At 37.5% G+C, this 15,621-nt stretch overlaps 1 protein-coding gene across 1 annotated transcript in view; it reads right to left on the bottom strand.

Annotated features, from left to right (window-relative positions):
* Positions 1-3,034: 3,034 nt before the first annotated feature.
* brinp2 (bone morphogenetic protein/retinoic acid inducible neural-specific 2) overlaps positions 3,035-15,621 on the bottom strand; it is a 724,527-nt gene continuing 711,940 nt past the window's right edge. Inside the window, exon 9 of the transcript XR_007936145.1 lies at positions 3,035-3,046. The gene's annotated coding sequence lies outside the window, so the exon portion shown is untranslated. The remainder of the gene's footprint in view (positions 3,047-15,621) is intronic.

Below are 15,621 nucleotides of genomic sequence, written 5' to 3'. Positions count from 1 at the left end.
GGCCACACTAAAGTGGGTATAATGTATGGCATATAAAGTCAAATAGGATCATCAACAGCCCAAGATAAAAAAAATATTTGACAATAAAATTAAAATAAACACCAAAAACAATCATTAAAACACCAGCACAAAAAGTAACAATAAATCAGGGTCATTGTTACAGATTTTTTTTGTATCTTTTTTCCTTTGGAGATTTATTTTAACCTTATAAATTGTCAGACTGGTTCATTTTCTTTAATCGGTTTTCCTGTGATTAATCTCTTTTTTTTTCATTGTTGATTAATTCATTAAAATGTAATAATTATTTGTCTAAGCCTGAAACTAAACAGGAACATTGTAGTAGAATTTGGGGATTACACCAGGAAAGGCCACAAGCTTGAATGATAAGCTTCTGACTGGATGAGCTTTTGTCAATGGATTAAATTATAAACCAGTATTTTGAACTAAAGCTTTAGCGCTACATTATCTAAACAGTTATACCACATAAACTGCCAAGTCCATTATAAGCAGAATGAATGCAATACTTCCTGTAACAAGAGAGTTTGTGCTTGGCTGTTTTACAAGTATATTTGACATTAGAGAGATCACATCTGCAAAACAAAAGATGAATTTAAATGTTAAGACAAATTTTATAATTATTTTTTTCTCCCTATTTAATCTAAACCACCAGGGAAAGTCTTCCTTTATAAATCATGTCATAATGGAACAATGGCCCTCATTTATCATTACTGTACAGCATGAACTTAGGCACAAGAATATTTTTTATGCAAATATCCGTATTCAACCACATCATCCACAGGTAAAGGAAATTGACTTAATAGGGTACTGTGTCAACACGAGCCATCAGAGCAGCCTGAATGTGCCCTAGCGTATATTCTCCAAGTGTCTGGGTCTGTAATGTGGGGATGTAGCTTCATTTGTCAGAAGAAATTCAATTATTTGTATAATGATGTTTTACTGACTCTACTTTAGGCTCTGCTGCAAAGTTTCCAGCAAGTGCTCTATAGGGTTTAAGATTTGGTGGTTGGGATGGCGTCAGCATACATCACTGCCATGCTCTTCAAGCCATTTGTGGAGTTCTTTTGTGTTTTGGATGGAGACATTGTCAGGCTGTGTGATTCCACTACCATTGGTATCGGACTCCTTCACCATGAAATAAACATGATCACTTTATATTTGCTTTTAATAAACTGACATTTAACCATTAACTATTTATTTTAACAATAAATAAAATATGATTCACACTCTGCCATGAGTACCATTTACTTAAGAAAAACAACCATTTGGGTTGGTGGACTTCTTTGGTGTGTTCCACATATAATCTGTTTGCTGAAAATAAGATGATGGTTGACTAGATGCTTAATTTTTAAATAGCTGGGCATATGGAATAAAACTGAATTTTTAGGTCTAATAATGGGTTAATGTATTCTAACCCAACCACAGTATTGCAGTCTGTGAATTTCTCAGTGAATTGTCATTAATTTAACTTTCTCCCTAAGTAGCTTGTCTGTTTTTCTTTCCATCATGAAAATTGCATAGACAGGAGCATACAGTTTTCTTCCATTGTTTCCACCAACTAATGATGTTCTTTTCACCAACTTCCATGCCAACATAACTTTAGCCACAGATGTTTGAGAAACATCAGTCATTGGACGCTCTGCCAAATTCACCCTGACAATTACCTATGTCTAAAAGTTATTATGATTTTTCATTTGAGCCATATTAGCTAACATAATGAGGAACTGTGACTGCGTGCATTTTTATATATGACTTATTATATTCGAATAGAAGCATCTGCTTTCAGTGTAAAGTGTATTCCTCATTTGCTCAAGTGTTTCCTTTACTTTGCAGTCACCTGAACACTTATGTTAGGAAAACGGTCAATAGATTGCAGAAATTTAATAAGTACTTCACACCACAAGTAGGTAACACCGAAATACAAACTAAAGGAATTGACTGAATTTTTCTATGTCATTGTCATTCAGATTATTTCTTTATTTTTAATTTTATTGAAATTTTTAAAATCAAATAACACTCCATACACATAACTCGAGTTTTACAAAAAGAAAAGAAAAAAGAAAAAGGTTCAAAACAAATCAACCCCCACCCCTGATTCAGATTATTTCTTGATACTTTTACTAAATCATTTTGGCAAAACACAAATTCTAATAATGATTTCACTATAGCCTACAAACAATGTTAAAAAAGTAACTTACAGCTGCGTGGTTACATTTTATTATTCCCATCCATCCATGCATTTTCCAAGCCAACTAATTTGATTGTTGGTACAAGGGGAGTTGAAGTTTATTAATCCATATCAACAGCAAAACAGGAACCAACAGTTAGGACAACCAACAATTGAATCTGCTGAGATAGATAGCGAGTGCACCACAAGCTGAACTCAGACCTTACTTACTGTAAAACCATTCACTTCTTATTAATCCATCAACGAATGAGATCACTACAGTTGCTGGCAATGTTGTTGGCAATGGCAAATGCAGAACTATTTAAAGATAAAGTGAAAGTTGTTTTCAGAAGAGTTTAATCACACTTATCCATTTGTCAAAACCAATAAATGAGTGAAAGGCCATTGATGGCTCATAAGGTTCCTAGAATCCTGGCATTAAAAAGAGCCACCAAGAAATTTCATATTATTGTAGTTCTTGGCTACATGGATATTCAGGTAAGACACTGGAAAAGGCTTCAGTGTTCCCTGGCACAGCATTACTTAGAACATTAGAGCAATTTTGAAGAGAACTGGCCCATTTGGCCCTACAGAGCCTGCCAATCCTGTTCCCTTACCTTGCCAAAATAACATCAAGTTGTGTTTTGAAAGGCCCAAAATTGCTGCCATCTACTAATTTACTTGATACCTGTTTCAATTTATCTACAGTTCTGTGTATGAAGAAAAAATGTCTAATATTTATATGAAATTTACCCTTATCAACTTTCCACCTGTGCCCCCAAATATTCTGTGGTGCACATAGTCAACTTCCTAATATCAATAATTCAATTGACTTTCATATAATGAATTCAGATATAAAATCTGACCAAAAAAATCCATTATACCCAATCAGTATTAAAATCAATGTACAGAACAGGTGACATGTAAATAAGAATAATTTCAAAGCTATAGTGAAGAAAATATTAATTTGTCAAAAATAGAGGTACACTGATGAGTACATTTGAATCGCTTTGGCACATTCAACCTCGAATTGGGCAAATGATCATCCATCAAGGCAATGCTCAGTAGAAGATGTGGAACTAACTTCAGCTGGGATCCTAAAATTCTTAATACATGATCCATCAAAAGATATTTTTGTTTGCATGTAGATAGATAGATAGATAGATAGATAGATAGATAGATAGATAGATAGATAGATAGATAGATAGATAGATAGATAGATAGATAGATAGATAGATACTTTATTAATCCCAAGGGGAAAATCACATACTCCAGCAGCAGTATACTGATACAAAAAAACAATATTAAATTAAAGAGTGATAAAAATGCAGGTATAACAGACAATAACTTTGAATAATGTTAACGTTTACCTCCCCGAGTGGAACTGAAGAGTCGCATAGTGTGGGGGAGGAACGATCTCCTCAGTCTGTCAGTGAAGCAGGACATTCACTGCAGTCTGTCGCTGAAGCTGCTCCTCTGTCTGGAGATGACACTGTTTAGTGGATGCAGTGGATTCTCCATGATTGACAGGAGCCTGCTCAGCGCCCGTCACTCTGCCATGGATGTCAAACTGTCCAGCTCCATGCCTACAATAGAGCCTGCCTTCCTCACCAGTTTGTCCAGGCGTGAGGCATCCCTCTTCTTAATGCTGCCTCCCCAGCACACCACCGCGTAGAAGAGGGCGCTCTCGCCCCAACTGTCTGATTGAACATCTGCAGCATCTTATTGCAGATGTTGAAGGACGCCAGCCTTCTAAGGAAGTATAGTCGGCTCTGTCCTCTCTTGTACAGAGCATCAGTATTGACAGTCCAGTCCAATTTATCATCCAGCTGTACTCCCAGGTATTTATAGGTCTGCACCCTCTGCACACAGTCACCTCTGATGATCACGGGGTCCAGGAGGGGCCTGGGCCTCCTAAAATCCACCACCAGCTCTTTGGTTTTGCTGGTGTTCAGTTGTAGGTGGTTTGAGTTGCACCATTTAACAAAGTCCTTGATTAGGTCCTATACTCCTCCTCCTGCCCACTCCTGATGCAGCCCATGATAGCAGTGTCGTCAGCGAACTTTTGCACGTGGCAGGCTCTGAGTTGTATTGGAAGTCCGATGTATATAGGCTGAACAGGACCGGAGAAAGTACAGTCCCCTGCGGCGCTCCTGTGTTGCTGACCACAATGTCAGACCTGCAGTTCCAGAGATGCACATACTGAGGTCTGTCTGTAAGATACTCCATGATCCATGCCACTAGGTATGAATCTACTCCCTTCTCTGTCAGCTTGTCCCTAAGGAGCAGAGGTTGGATGGTGCTGAAGGCGCTAGAGAAGTCCAGAAACATAATTCTTACAGCACCACTGCCTCTGTCCAAGTGGGAGAGGGATCGATGTAGTATATAGATGATGGCATCCTCCATTCCCACCTTCTCCTGGTATGTGAACTGCAGAGGGTCGATGGCGTGGCGGACCTGTGGCCTCAGGTGGTGAAGCAGCAGCCACTCGATGGTCTTCATCACAGGTGACGTCAGGGCGACAAGCCTGAAGTCATTCAGCTCACCAGGATGTGATACATTTGGGACTGGGGTGATGGAAGATATTTTCCAAAGCCTTGGGACTCTCCCCTGTTTCAGGCTCAGGTTGAAGATACACTATAGAGGACTCCCCAGCTCCTTGAGGATGATATATTTTATAAAATGTTGCGCACATGCATTTGCTTTTAAAGGCTTTATTAAGAAAACACACAGCGAATAATTCATTAGTATTTATTCCAAATATTAATTTTGCACTTCACTTTCATCTGTTATATGTGTCCTGATTTTATAAGTTGCCCTGGGCAACTATATTAATAATTTATTTGACCGAGGTTTATAAAAGGCGCTCATGTGTGCAGTCAGTTACGTTGATGGTGTTTGGAAGCTCAGCAATATCATGATCCATACAATTCTAAATTAAAATTCCTAACTAGCACTTTATGGGAGCATCATTGATTTCATTATATGATTTTACTTTATCTCAAATCAACTTGTAACAAAACAGAATGAAGTACAGGAGAAAAGTCCACCTCCTTGTTTTATTTATTTGCATATGAGAAATGCGTGATTTTTAATACCTATAATTGTGTATGTATATATAACAATTTCTCATTGAAAAAAAGAATGGCATGTTTGTCTGTAGAATCACAAGCAAATTTCTTCTGCACATGACTGATATTTAAACACAATATTAGTGAAATGGTAAATTAGTGTTTTTTAGGCAGGTGTTTTAGGAGAAAAATAAATATCTAAAATACCTAATAAGTGAAATGCAATGAGATTAAATACTAAATGATAGATAATAATGTTCCATTAGTTTCGGAAAAATACAGAGCTGTTAGTGCAGTTTGGGTGACCTTGCGTACATATTTTGCAGTTTAAAGCTCTGTGTCCTTGTGTTATTATTATTATTATTTTCTAATCGGGCTGACTCCTTTATCCAAGGTGACTTACCTTTAAGATACAATTGGTTGCATTTCTTTTGTTTTTCCAACTAGACCACAGGCAGGTGAAGCAACTTGCTTATTTGAACCACTGGCTCAGGGTGTGAAGTCCACTATGCCATAATGCCTGCCTATGCGTTCCAATGAATTACTGGAAAATGGCAGATTTTTCCAGTTTGTAAGTCAACCAAGACCAGTCAGGAGTCAAATTAGTATGCAAGTGAGGAGGCAGCAATGATTAAATGCTGTACAATTTTATCTGTAAAGTATGGAATATGATCAGTCCTCTGCAACAGCAACTAAATAAGCAAATATAAGTAAAGAAATTGTTTTTGTAATACATTGCTGTTGTTATTCTTAAAATGTAACTGCTCTTCCTGACCATTGATAATATCTGGTCCATGGTTACTTAGCAAAAACGTGAATCGGCTTAATCAACTGCATAACTTTCTCTTCTCTTCAAGCAAGATTGCTAAAGGATGCTCACAGAATTAGAAATACTTGCATCTCATGCTACAGTTGATTTGTCATAGTGTGTACTGTGTATAATCACACTTTTCAATCTAACCGTCCCTAATGGGAGGGGGAGACTACAAGGAAAACATGCATCATCACAGCCATCTTTAGTCATCACAGTCATGCTTGTTTTTTGAACACGCTCCCCTGCCCAGTGCATAACAATTTTGTATTATAAACTGGGCCCTAGAAGTGTTCAGAGTTATATGTCGGTGTTTTTAAAATCCTAATGGTCTGCAACATTAGACTGCATATTTCATGGCTCTGTTTTTTCACGTTTACTATGTGCAGCCACCTCTGCCAACACAGTACCTTCTCCAGCTTACTATTAAATACATTATATTAGCAAAAAAAGAAGAAACAGAAAAACCTACAAGACCTACAGACTAATGATGAATACATATGAAGTAAACATAGTCCTAGCATCCTGAAAATGCTGAGAATTATTAAATTAGATTGTGCATCTATTGTAATGGAAAACTCAGAATTCAAGGCAGTAAAATGATATGAGATGACAACGCCTCGCTGTCGAATGAAGCAAACTCCAGGAACAAATGATGCTTTTCTTTTTCTTTTTGAGCAATTTTTTTTTTAATGTTCATGCATTGCAAACAACAGCAAAAAACAATTTTTTCTATCTGCTAGGGGTCAAGGCCTTTTATTGTGCATGAAAAAGTCTGTGGGGGTATTTAAAGACAGGAAAAAGAACACTGAAAGGTTCGTAATGAAGCATAATTCAGTAAACAGTTTATAAGCGTAAGCTGATTTTTTTGTCTGCTAGGCAGAGCAGCAGGGCTGATCCCACTGTGAATTGTTTGTCTCTCCACATGAGAAGTTCTAAGGCTACTTATTTAAATTGCGCAGAATCTGATTTTAAGAAGACACAGTATTTCATTTAGAATTACTCACTTGCAATTTTTTTTATCTGTAAATCTTTACAGGCAGCGTTAGTATTCTATGAAAAATAAAGATGTGGGCATGACCTGGTTTAGATTGCAGAATGTATCATCATATGTGCCTCAGTCTTAAGATGTCAAGGTTTCTAGTTCACATCTTTCATTCTGAAATGTTGGCGCTTTGTGGGTTTTGCCAGCAATCCCTACGTTTCACGGCAACTCTCTTGGTAATACAGTTGTTCTTTGTCTTTAAAAAGTGATAGCAGTGAAGCGACTTCTGAGAGTTTAGCAGAGGCAACCACAGAGGCAGCACACTAGCTGTCATTAACTGAGAATGAATTATTAGAAACGATCAAGCATTAGATATTCTTAGATATGTTGCTTATACAATAGCTAGGGCCATTTCATTTTTGCTTTGTACTTTACAGAATGCAAAATTTTCTGTTCAAAATGGAAGGCATGTAACACACAGCGTAAAAATATTCAAACTACCTTGGTGTAGAGCTATTTTTGTAACACCACTGATTTGTCATAACATATTAAAAGAAAGGCAGGAAGGACATGGATGCATAGATTTGACCAACCTTAAGAGGTGCCTGCAATCTGTAAAAGAAAACTATGGCAGATTTTACACCTATGATTAAGCTGGATGGATAAAGGAATCATTTTGTTAGCATTTTACCACTATAGATAGATTATTAAGAATGCATCTTACTTCATCTGTGAAGCAATTAAAATAAGATATGCATTCATAATTTACACTAAGTCATTTTTTATACTCAGTATGTTTGTAATGTAAAAATAAAATAATGCAATTTGCAGTAGAGTCATTTTGACGAGTGCCATCATCAACTCAAACAGTGGAATTGCTCTGAACATTGTTAGATTCTCTTAAAGCCCGATTATAATCTTGCAGTTCATTGCAGTCTGTTTTTTGTGCACAATGTAAACAATAATTAGATCTATGCGTACTAAATTTTGCCTCAATAAAAGAAAAATGATGTCAAGTGAGATACAAAGAAAGCAAATGCAGAAAAGTATTTTAAGCAGCTCTTGCACATGATGTTATAATACAGCATTCTAAAATACAGCCTATCGGTTCAGTGTGTTAAAAACAATACAATGAATGCATAAATTAAGCTGTTAGCAGTCTTGTCTGTGGTGGCCTTGGCATATGCACTTGATAATGTTTATTTTTAGTGTATGCCACACAGTACAGATTAGGTAATATATAGAAGGTATCACCCTCAGTGAAATGGTAAAGTGAATTCTGTCACCATGGCCAGCACATGCTATTATGCTACACTAGGCAGAGCACAGCTGTGCCGCTCCCATTGAATCTGCAACATAAATACCAATTGGCATTAAAACATAAAAGCTGAATGCAAAGCATTATCTACCCATATTGACAAAGGGTACATTTTGTAGCACTACAGAACTTCCACGTTCAACCTTTATTAAATGGGTGTAGGGCACAGACAGTGGCCAACATCAGCCCTGTAAGATTTCTGAGGCTTTAGTGAGGGTTCGATGGACGCGTGCTTAGTTATAAATTTGTTTTGTGAAATGTAAATTTGTTTTGCCCTTCTCAGCCACCGTACGTGCTGCACCAGTGCAAATTTCTCAGTAATGAACTATCTGTCTTGCCAAAGCAACAACAAACTCAAGCTGGGCATCTATTGAAGAAACATCTGCCCACAAAACAGGCAGCCAGTGTACTTAAACAACTAAAAATGTATGCTTACATGATTTAATTTGACATGATTAGAGAGAACTTGGTAAAATGATGTGCTCCGTCATCAAGTTCCTAATAGGCTATATTTTACTTTAAAATGGTACTGTAACAAAGGCGCTATATAGGCGCCTGGTCCGACACAGATAGACGCAGAGGCACGTATTAAACAACAAAAGACTTTATTTTTTCTTCGCCCATGGGGGCACGTCTTCCCCGTGACCCACAGGCAATACACAGTCCCATAGCACAACAAGAACCACAACACAACATTTTCTCCTTTACCACCACTCCTCCTCAAGCTTAGTCCTCCTCATCCCGACTCTGGCTCTCGAGTGTTGGTGGCTGGCCCCTTTTATAGCCCTCCTGGAAGTGTTCCAGGTGTTTGAGCACCTGGTCCCAATTGCACTTCCAGGTGGGGCTGAAGACTCGTCCAGCCCGGCTGTTGAATCCAGCCAGCTCCCCCTAGCGGCCACCCCAGGTCCCAACCAGGCTGTGGAGGACTCCATCTCCCATGGAGCCCAGTGGGAGGTTGGGGAATCACCGACCACCAGGGAGGCTGCCAGCAAGCATCCCAGGGGAGGTATTGAGCTGCCCATGGTTGCTCCCCCGGAACATAAGCAGCAGGGGCATCCCGGCCGGGCATGAGACCACTTGTCACAGTACATTTGGATGCTTTTGCTCAAATGCCAGTCTAGGCAATTGCCTAATTCACCTATGAGGATGGGCAGGCTCCAGTCTGCATTGAATTTGGCTCATTGGAAATTCTTAACATACTAAAAACACATCTTGATATGGACAGACAAGTAAATGATTCTTTATGTTTTAACTCTTGGATGTGAACATTAATTTCAACTCATAAGAACATGTAGGGACCATGCCATTCAACTAAACACATTTCCTAGGTGTGTATCCATTCATTAAACTATTTCTATCCTACTTATCTAGTTCAGGGCCATGAGTGTTTGTGTGCACCCAGTCATGTAACATTACCAAAATATTGTCAAGATATAAAGAGCACTGTAAGCTAATGTCATCCACACTCTCTCCGAGGGAAAAAATACCCTAAACGATCTTCTATCTTGGACCCATATTTAGTTCAAGAATATATTTTGAAGTAATAACGAATTTGCTTTATGTATATGAAATACATCTATAATGCCACCCACCCCCAATCCCTGTTTGCTTAAAATGAAAATATAAGATCCTTCAGGCTTTAGTGATAGATCATACCATATAGTATTGTCTGAGGCCTCAGAGGTGTGCACTAGATTTTGCATGACTCTTATGTCTTAATTATAAGAACAAGATCAAACTATGGGTATTCTAGACATGGCCTCACAAGTGTGTTATTTATCGAAAGTATAACCTTCCTTAACTGCTATCTCATACAGCATAATTTATAACAAAATATCCTGTTTTGCATTACATTTGTACACTACAGTATAGTGATGAGTTCACTAGGACTTTTATTTTTCATGTGGTGTACCTCTGAACCCTTCGCCTCACTAATATGTAATCATACCAAACATTTTTCTTTCTATATGTGAAAATTTGTCTATTTACATTCAACTATACTTGAATTTTTGTCTAGGCAGTTTTGCAGGGATTTTGCTGATTTCAGTATATCTGATAATCCACCCATTTTCTTCTGTTGCAAATGTAACTAATATGAGAGACAGTGAACAATGGTTCTCTGGATGGAGGACTATTTGCCAGACTAAGGAAATATATAAAAATTTGGACATGAGAGTCAGTAGGCTTTGCGCCATAGGAACCAAGTTACTTGAACTATTCTATAACATTTCAATAATTATTTACCTCTTTGATAGGGATCTTTCTGGTCATAACATAGGTCATCATGGTAGCAATTGATGAGAATTCATAATTAATTGCAGAATGAAGGTATTTGAGGGTTCCTCTACTTACCTCTCTCTCTTGCATGATTTGGCACAAAAACTAATCAGCACATCATCTTATCATAACAGCCTTAAGTTTCGAGTTTGGTATCTTTCCATCCAGACCTTTAATCTCTAGACCGTCCTCAAGAAACTTTGACACACAGACAAACACACACACACAGACACACAGCCAACATCAAGATATCAATGTTTTCAGTATGAAGGGACCCTAAAATGACGAGATTCGTCGAAAACCAGAAATGGAAATTTTTTGGCAAATCTAAAGCTTTTGCTTCTCCCCCATAGATGATAGGTTATGGTGGGGGAGGGTGCAAAGCAATATACAGTATGTGTTATACGAAGGTGGAGGAAACAGTCATTAACTTTTGATAGGGAAAAAAAATCAAAGAATGTGATTGAAAAGCAGTTCAGCTACACCCACAAATACATTACAAACGTCACACATTTTAGTAGTATGGTTCAAAATGTTTTTGTGTTCAATTCATTGAATGCTTTACACTCTTATTATTGTTTGCAGTAAACACATTGGGTTATTACAAGCAAATAGTTTATGAGACAGTGTTGAGCTTGTGGAGAGAAATAATGCCACGCCCTTTGACATCATATAACGCAACACATTCTCACTCTGACACACTAACACTAAGGACTTTCAGCCAATGAATTGTTCAGCAGAAGTGTGTCAAGAAACTCTACTGGGGCTCCTTTATACCAATAGCAATATGTCTGAATAAGGCCTCACTGTGCCTCACTCATTGTGACTGTCACAACCAAGTCACAAGATTTCTTTCTTTTTCATTTTCTTTTTTGTTCAGACCAAAGTGTGTGTGTATATTTATTTATTTACTTACTTATCTACCTATTTATGTAAAAATTTATTTAAAACCCTACACTGGCTGCCGGTTAGCTTCAGAATTGATTTTAAGATACTCCTCTTAACCTATAAGGCACTAAATGGTCTAGCCCCTGCCTACTTGAGTGTCTTGCTCCATCGTCACAATCCCCCTCGTGTTCTTAGATCCGCAGATCAGCTGCTCCTAACCGTTCCCAAGGCACATTTTAAAGCTCGTGGTGAAAGGGCTTTTTCTGTCTGTGCACCCAAGCTCTGGAACTCCTTACCTTTAGTGGTTAGGCAAGCCACTTCAGTCACCACATTCAAATCACACCTAAAAACGCACTTCTTCACATTGGCTTTTAATTCTTAACCTGTCTTATTTCCACTTGCTTTTTGCTATTTCTCTGTTTTATTGGGTCCCCTGACCTGTTTTTTAGTGTCTCTATTTTAATTCTCTCTTAATGTTGGTTTTTAATATTTTGCTTTTAGTCTTGCTTGTTTTAACTGTACAGCGCTTTGGTCAGTTGTAATGCTGTGTTTTTAAGCGCTTAACAAATAAAAATGGTATGGTATGGTAAATGGTATGGTAAAGAGATCCAGAGGGAAAAGCCAAATTTCCCTTCGGGGACAAATAAAACTCTATCTATCTATCTATCTATCTATCTATCTATCTATCTATCTATCTATCTATCTATCTATCTATCTATCTATCTATCTATCTATCTATCTATCTATCTATCTATCTATCTATCGATAAATAGATAGCACTATTTTTTCCCCCAAGGAGGAAATTCACCTTTTTACAGAAGCTCAAGAAATGTTGAAACAAACAACAAAATCAGCCTTCAAATACACACTTAGAATTACAAAAATGTATCTCCCTCACCTGAAATGCATATTTACAGCTGAGAACTCTGTGGTGTAGCTATAATTTGGCAGTCCTGGCATTTTGGAAGCCATCCCTGACCCTGAAAGTTCAATGGAATGGTTTCATGGTTAACCTCAAAGTATAATTATAGACTTCTCTCTTCCAGACCCTCATCAATCTTGGATTCTGGCAACAAAGTGACTGACGGAGTAAAGAATTAAGAGAAAAAGATCAAGGTCTTAGCATAAGAATGACACTGATGAGGGAGAAGCCTGTTTAGAGACAAACAAATAAGTGAAATATCCTTTCCTGATAGACAGCACCTAATGAGACATCTTTTTTTTTATTTGATCATTTCTGTTTATCGTATATTTTGACTTGTCTGCAAAGGTGTTACGGTTTCTGCCTTTATGGAGCCTCCCTTATTCTGTCTAGAATTCTCAGAAGGTAGTAGTAGTAGTAGTAGTAGTTCATTTATATAGCGCCCTTCACAGACAAAAGGTCACAGAGCACTGAACAGCAAATACAGTACAAATACAACAGTTAAAACAAAACATAAACAAAACCAACAAAAACAATAAATAAACAAACTGGAACTATTCAGCACAGATTAAAAGCTTGTTTAAAAAGAAATGTTTTTAGTTGTTTTTTAAAAGAATCAACAGACTCGACTCCACGCAGACAACAAGGCAGGCTATTCCATAGTCTTGGTGCCACAGACTGAAAGGCACGACCCCCACGGGTTTTTAGACGAGTGCGTGGGACAACGAGAAGGCCCAGTTGCCCAGATCTGAGAGCCCGACAAGCTGTATGGCGTTGGAGCAGGCTGGTTAGGTACTCAGGAGCTTGTCCATGAAAAGCTCTGAAAGTATGTACCAAAATTTTAAAATGAACTCTATAAAACACTGGGAGCCAGTGTAGTGAGTGCAAAATGGGGTTGATATGATTACTCCAGCTAGTGCGAGTTAGGAGCCTGGCAGCTGAATTTTGAACTAACTGAAGACGTGAGAGAGAGGACTTGCTCAAACCCGTAAAGAGAGCATTACAGTAATCAAGCCGTGAGGAAATAACAGAATGAACAAGCATCTCCAATTCTGATTTTGAAACAACATTTCTTAGTTTTGAAAGATTTCTTAAATGAAAGAAACACGAGCGGGTGACTGACCTTAGGCTACATATTCATCAAGTGTCAGGGACTGGTCAAAAATAACCCCAAGGTTACGTAGACTCGACTTAATAACAAAGGTAGTCTGAATTTATTTTAGGACCAGGATATGAAATGTTAGTTAAATAATTAAGCCAAATTTGTTACCACAAATTCAGTGTAGTCTATTACTGCACATTCCGCACACTTCTGAAGATTTTCTATTAGCAACACTATGGCGACTGTGACTCAAAATGGCCGATCAACCTTAATCTGAAAATAAATGTCAGAATTAGATTTTGTGGCTCAAAAAAAATTATAATAACGCATAAATAGTCGCTATTCTGATATGGAGAATCTTCAAATTTTCAACCCCAGACTGTTTATATTAAATTTTAATTATTTTTGCTCAAACCAACCAGGATAAATTGAATTTCCAAAGTTTTAATTAAAGGCATTACAAGCATCCTTTTGTATTGAACTAGTGATTTATGCATTTGTTCCAGTCATTTTCTTTTTTCAATTACTTTATTAACTGGGAATTGGGAAATAAGCACATACCGCCGAACCTGTTTTAATTCATTTATAGCCTGCAAATGGATGGATGCATAGAACTAGGAATTACCAAATTAATTTAAAAACTTGGGAAAGGAAGGAGTGTGTAGGTACTTAAAAAATTAAACACTTTGATCAGAGTCATTCACCGTTATGACAGGATGTCCAATCAAATGTGTGCAATGTCACATGTACCAAAACCCCATGTGTGCATATTTAACTTAAATATGGCTCATCTGATGGACCAAAAAGATAAGAAAAGAAAAGGAAGGAAAACAATAACAGAAGGGTGACGTCAGAGATCAAATGACGTGAGATCATCTGATGTCAGAAAATGTAACCTATGAATAACACTGATTGCTAAACCAAAAGCTGCCAAGAACATCCACCCCCGGACACTTCGCATTTTCAGTAAGTTTTTCTAAGACTGTTTATATCCAGATTTTGCTGTCTGTTTTATTTTTCCATTATATCTTCTATTTTGTATTGGTATACATTAATAAATACCACTTTGCTTTTATGTTTTCTATACTTTGCCTTTTATCTAGAGTGACTGAAATAACAAATTGATATCAAGTGTGAATTTGATACATTTTTTATTCATAAGGTTTATCAATCTATTGAGATCACTCCTCAATAATTAGAACAAATGCATTCAAAGCAAGACATAGTTTGGTAAGTAAGTAGCATTTAATCAACAGAGTTGTGCTTTTTTTGTGTGTCACAATGACACCTGCATGTTTGTTAGAATTGGTGATAGTGAAACCCTATATCGAGAATCTTATACAGAATATTGCGGAGTGACTGGAGATTGGCACGATTTCAGACTTGTAGGATTGCTAGATAGATAGATAGATAGATAGATAGATAGATAGATAGATAGATAGATAGATAGATAGATAGATAGATAGATAGATAGATAGATAGATAGATAGATAGATAGATAGATACTTTATTAATCCCAAGGGAAAATTCACATACTCCAGCAGCAGCATACTGATAAAAAACAATATTAAATTAAAGAGTCATAACAATGCAGGTATAACAGACAGACAATAACTTTGTATAATGTTAACGTTTACCCCCCCCCCCCCAACCCCGGGGGAATTGAAGAGTCACATAGTGTGGGGGAGGAACGATCTTCTCAGTCTGTCAGTGGAGCAGGACAGTGACGGCAGTCTGTCGCTGAAGCTGCTCCTCTGTATGGAGATGACACTGTTCAGTGGATGCAGTGGATTCTCCATTATTGACAGGAGCCTGCTCAGTGCCTGTTGCTTTGCCATGGATGTCAAACTGTCCGGCTCTGTGCCTACAATAGAGCCTGCCTTTCTCACCATGTGTATGTTTATGTATATGAATATGTTTATGTATGCTATGTGTATGTTTGTGTATACCTCTGTGTGTGTGTTTATCCTCAAGGGTGAGAGTAGGTGAATATTTGCTAGTCAGTCTCAAATTTCACGATAATGCAGTCACAAAGTTCAGAATGATAAGGAAAAAAATCAAT

Source organism: Erpetoichthys calabaricus, chromosome 10 (assembly GCF_900747795.2).
Source record: "Erpetoichthys calabaricus chromosome 10, fErpCal1.3, whole genome shotgun sequence".
Taxonomy (NCBI): Eukaryota; Metazoa; Chordata; class Cladistia; order Polypteriformes; family Polypteridae; genus Erpetoichthys; species Erpetoichthys calabaricus.
Note: the sequence above shows the minus strand (reverse complement) of the source record. Positions and strands in the feature narration are given on the sequence as shown.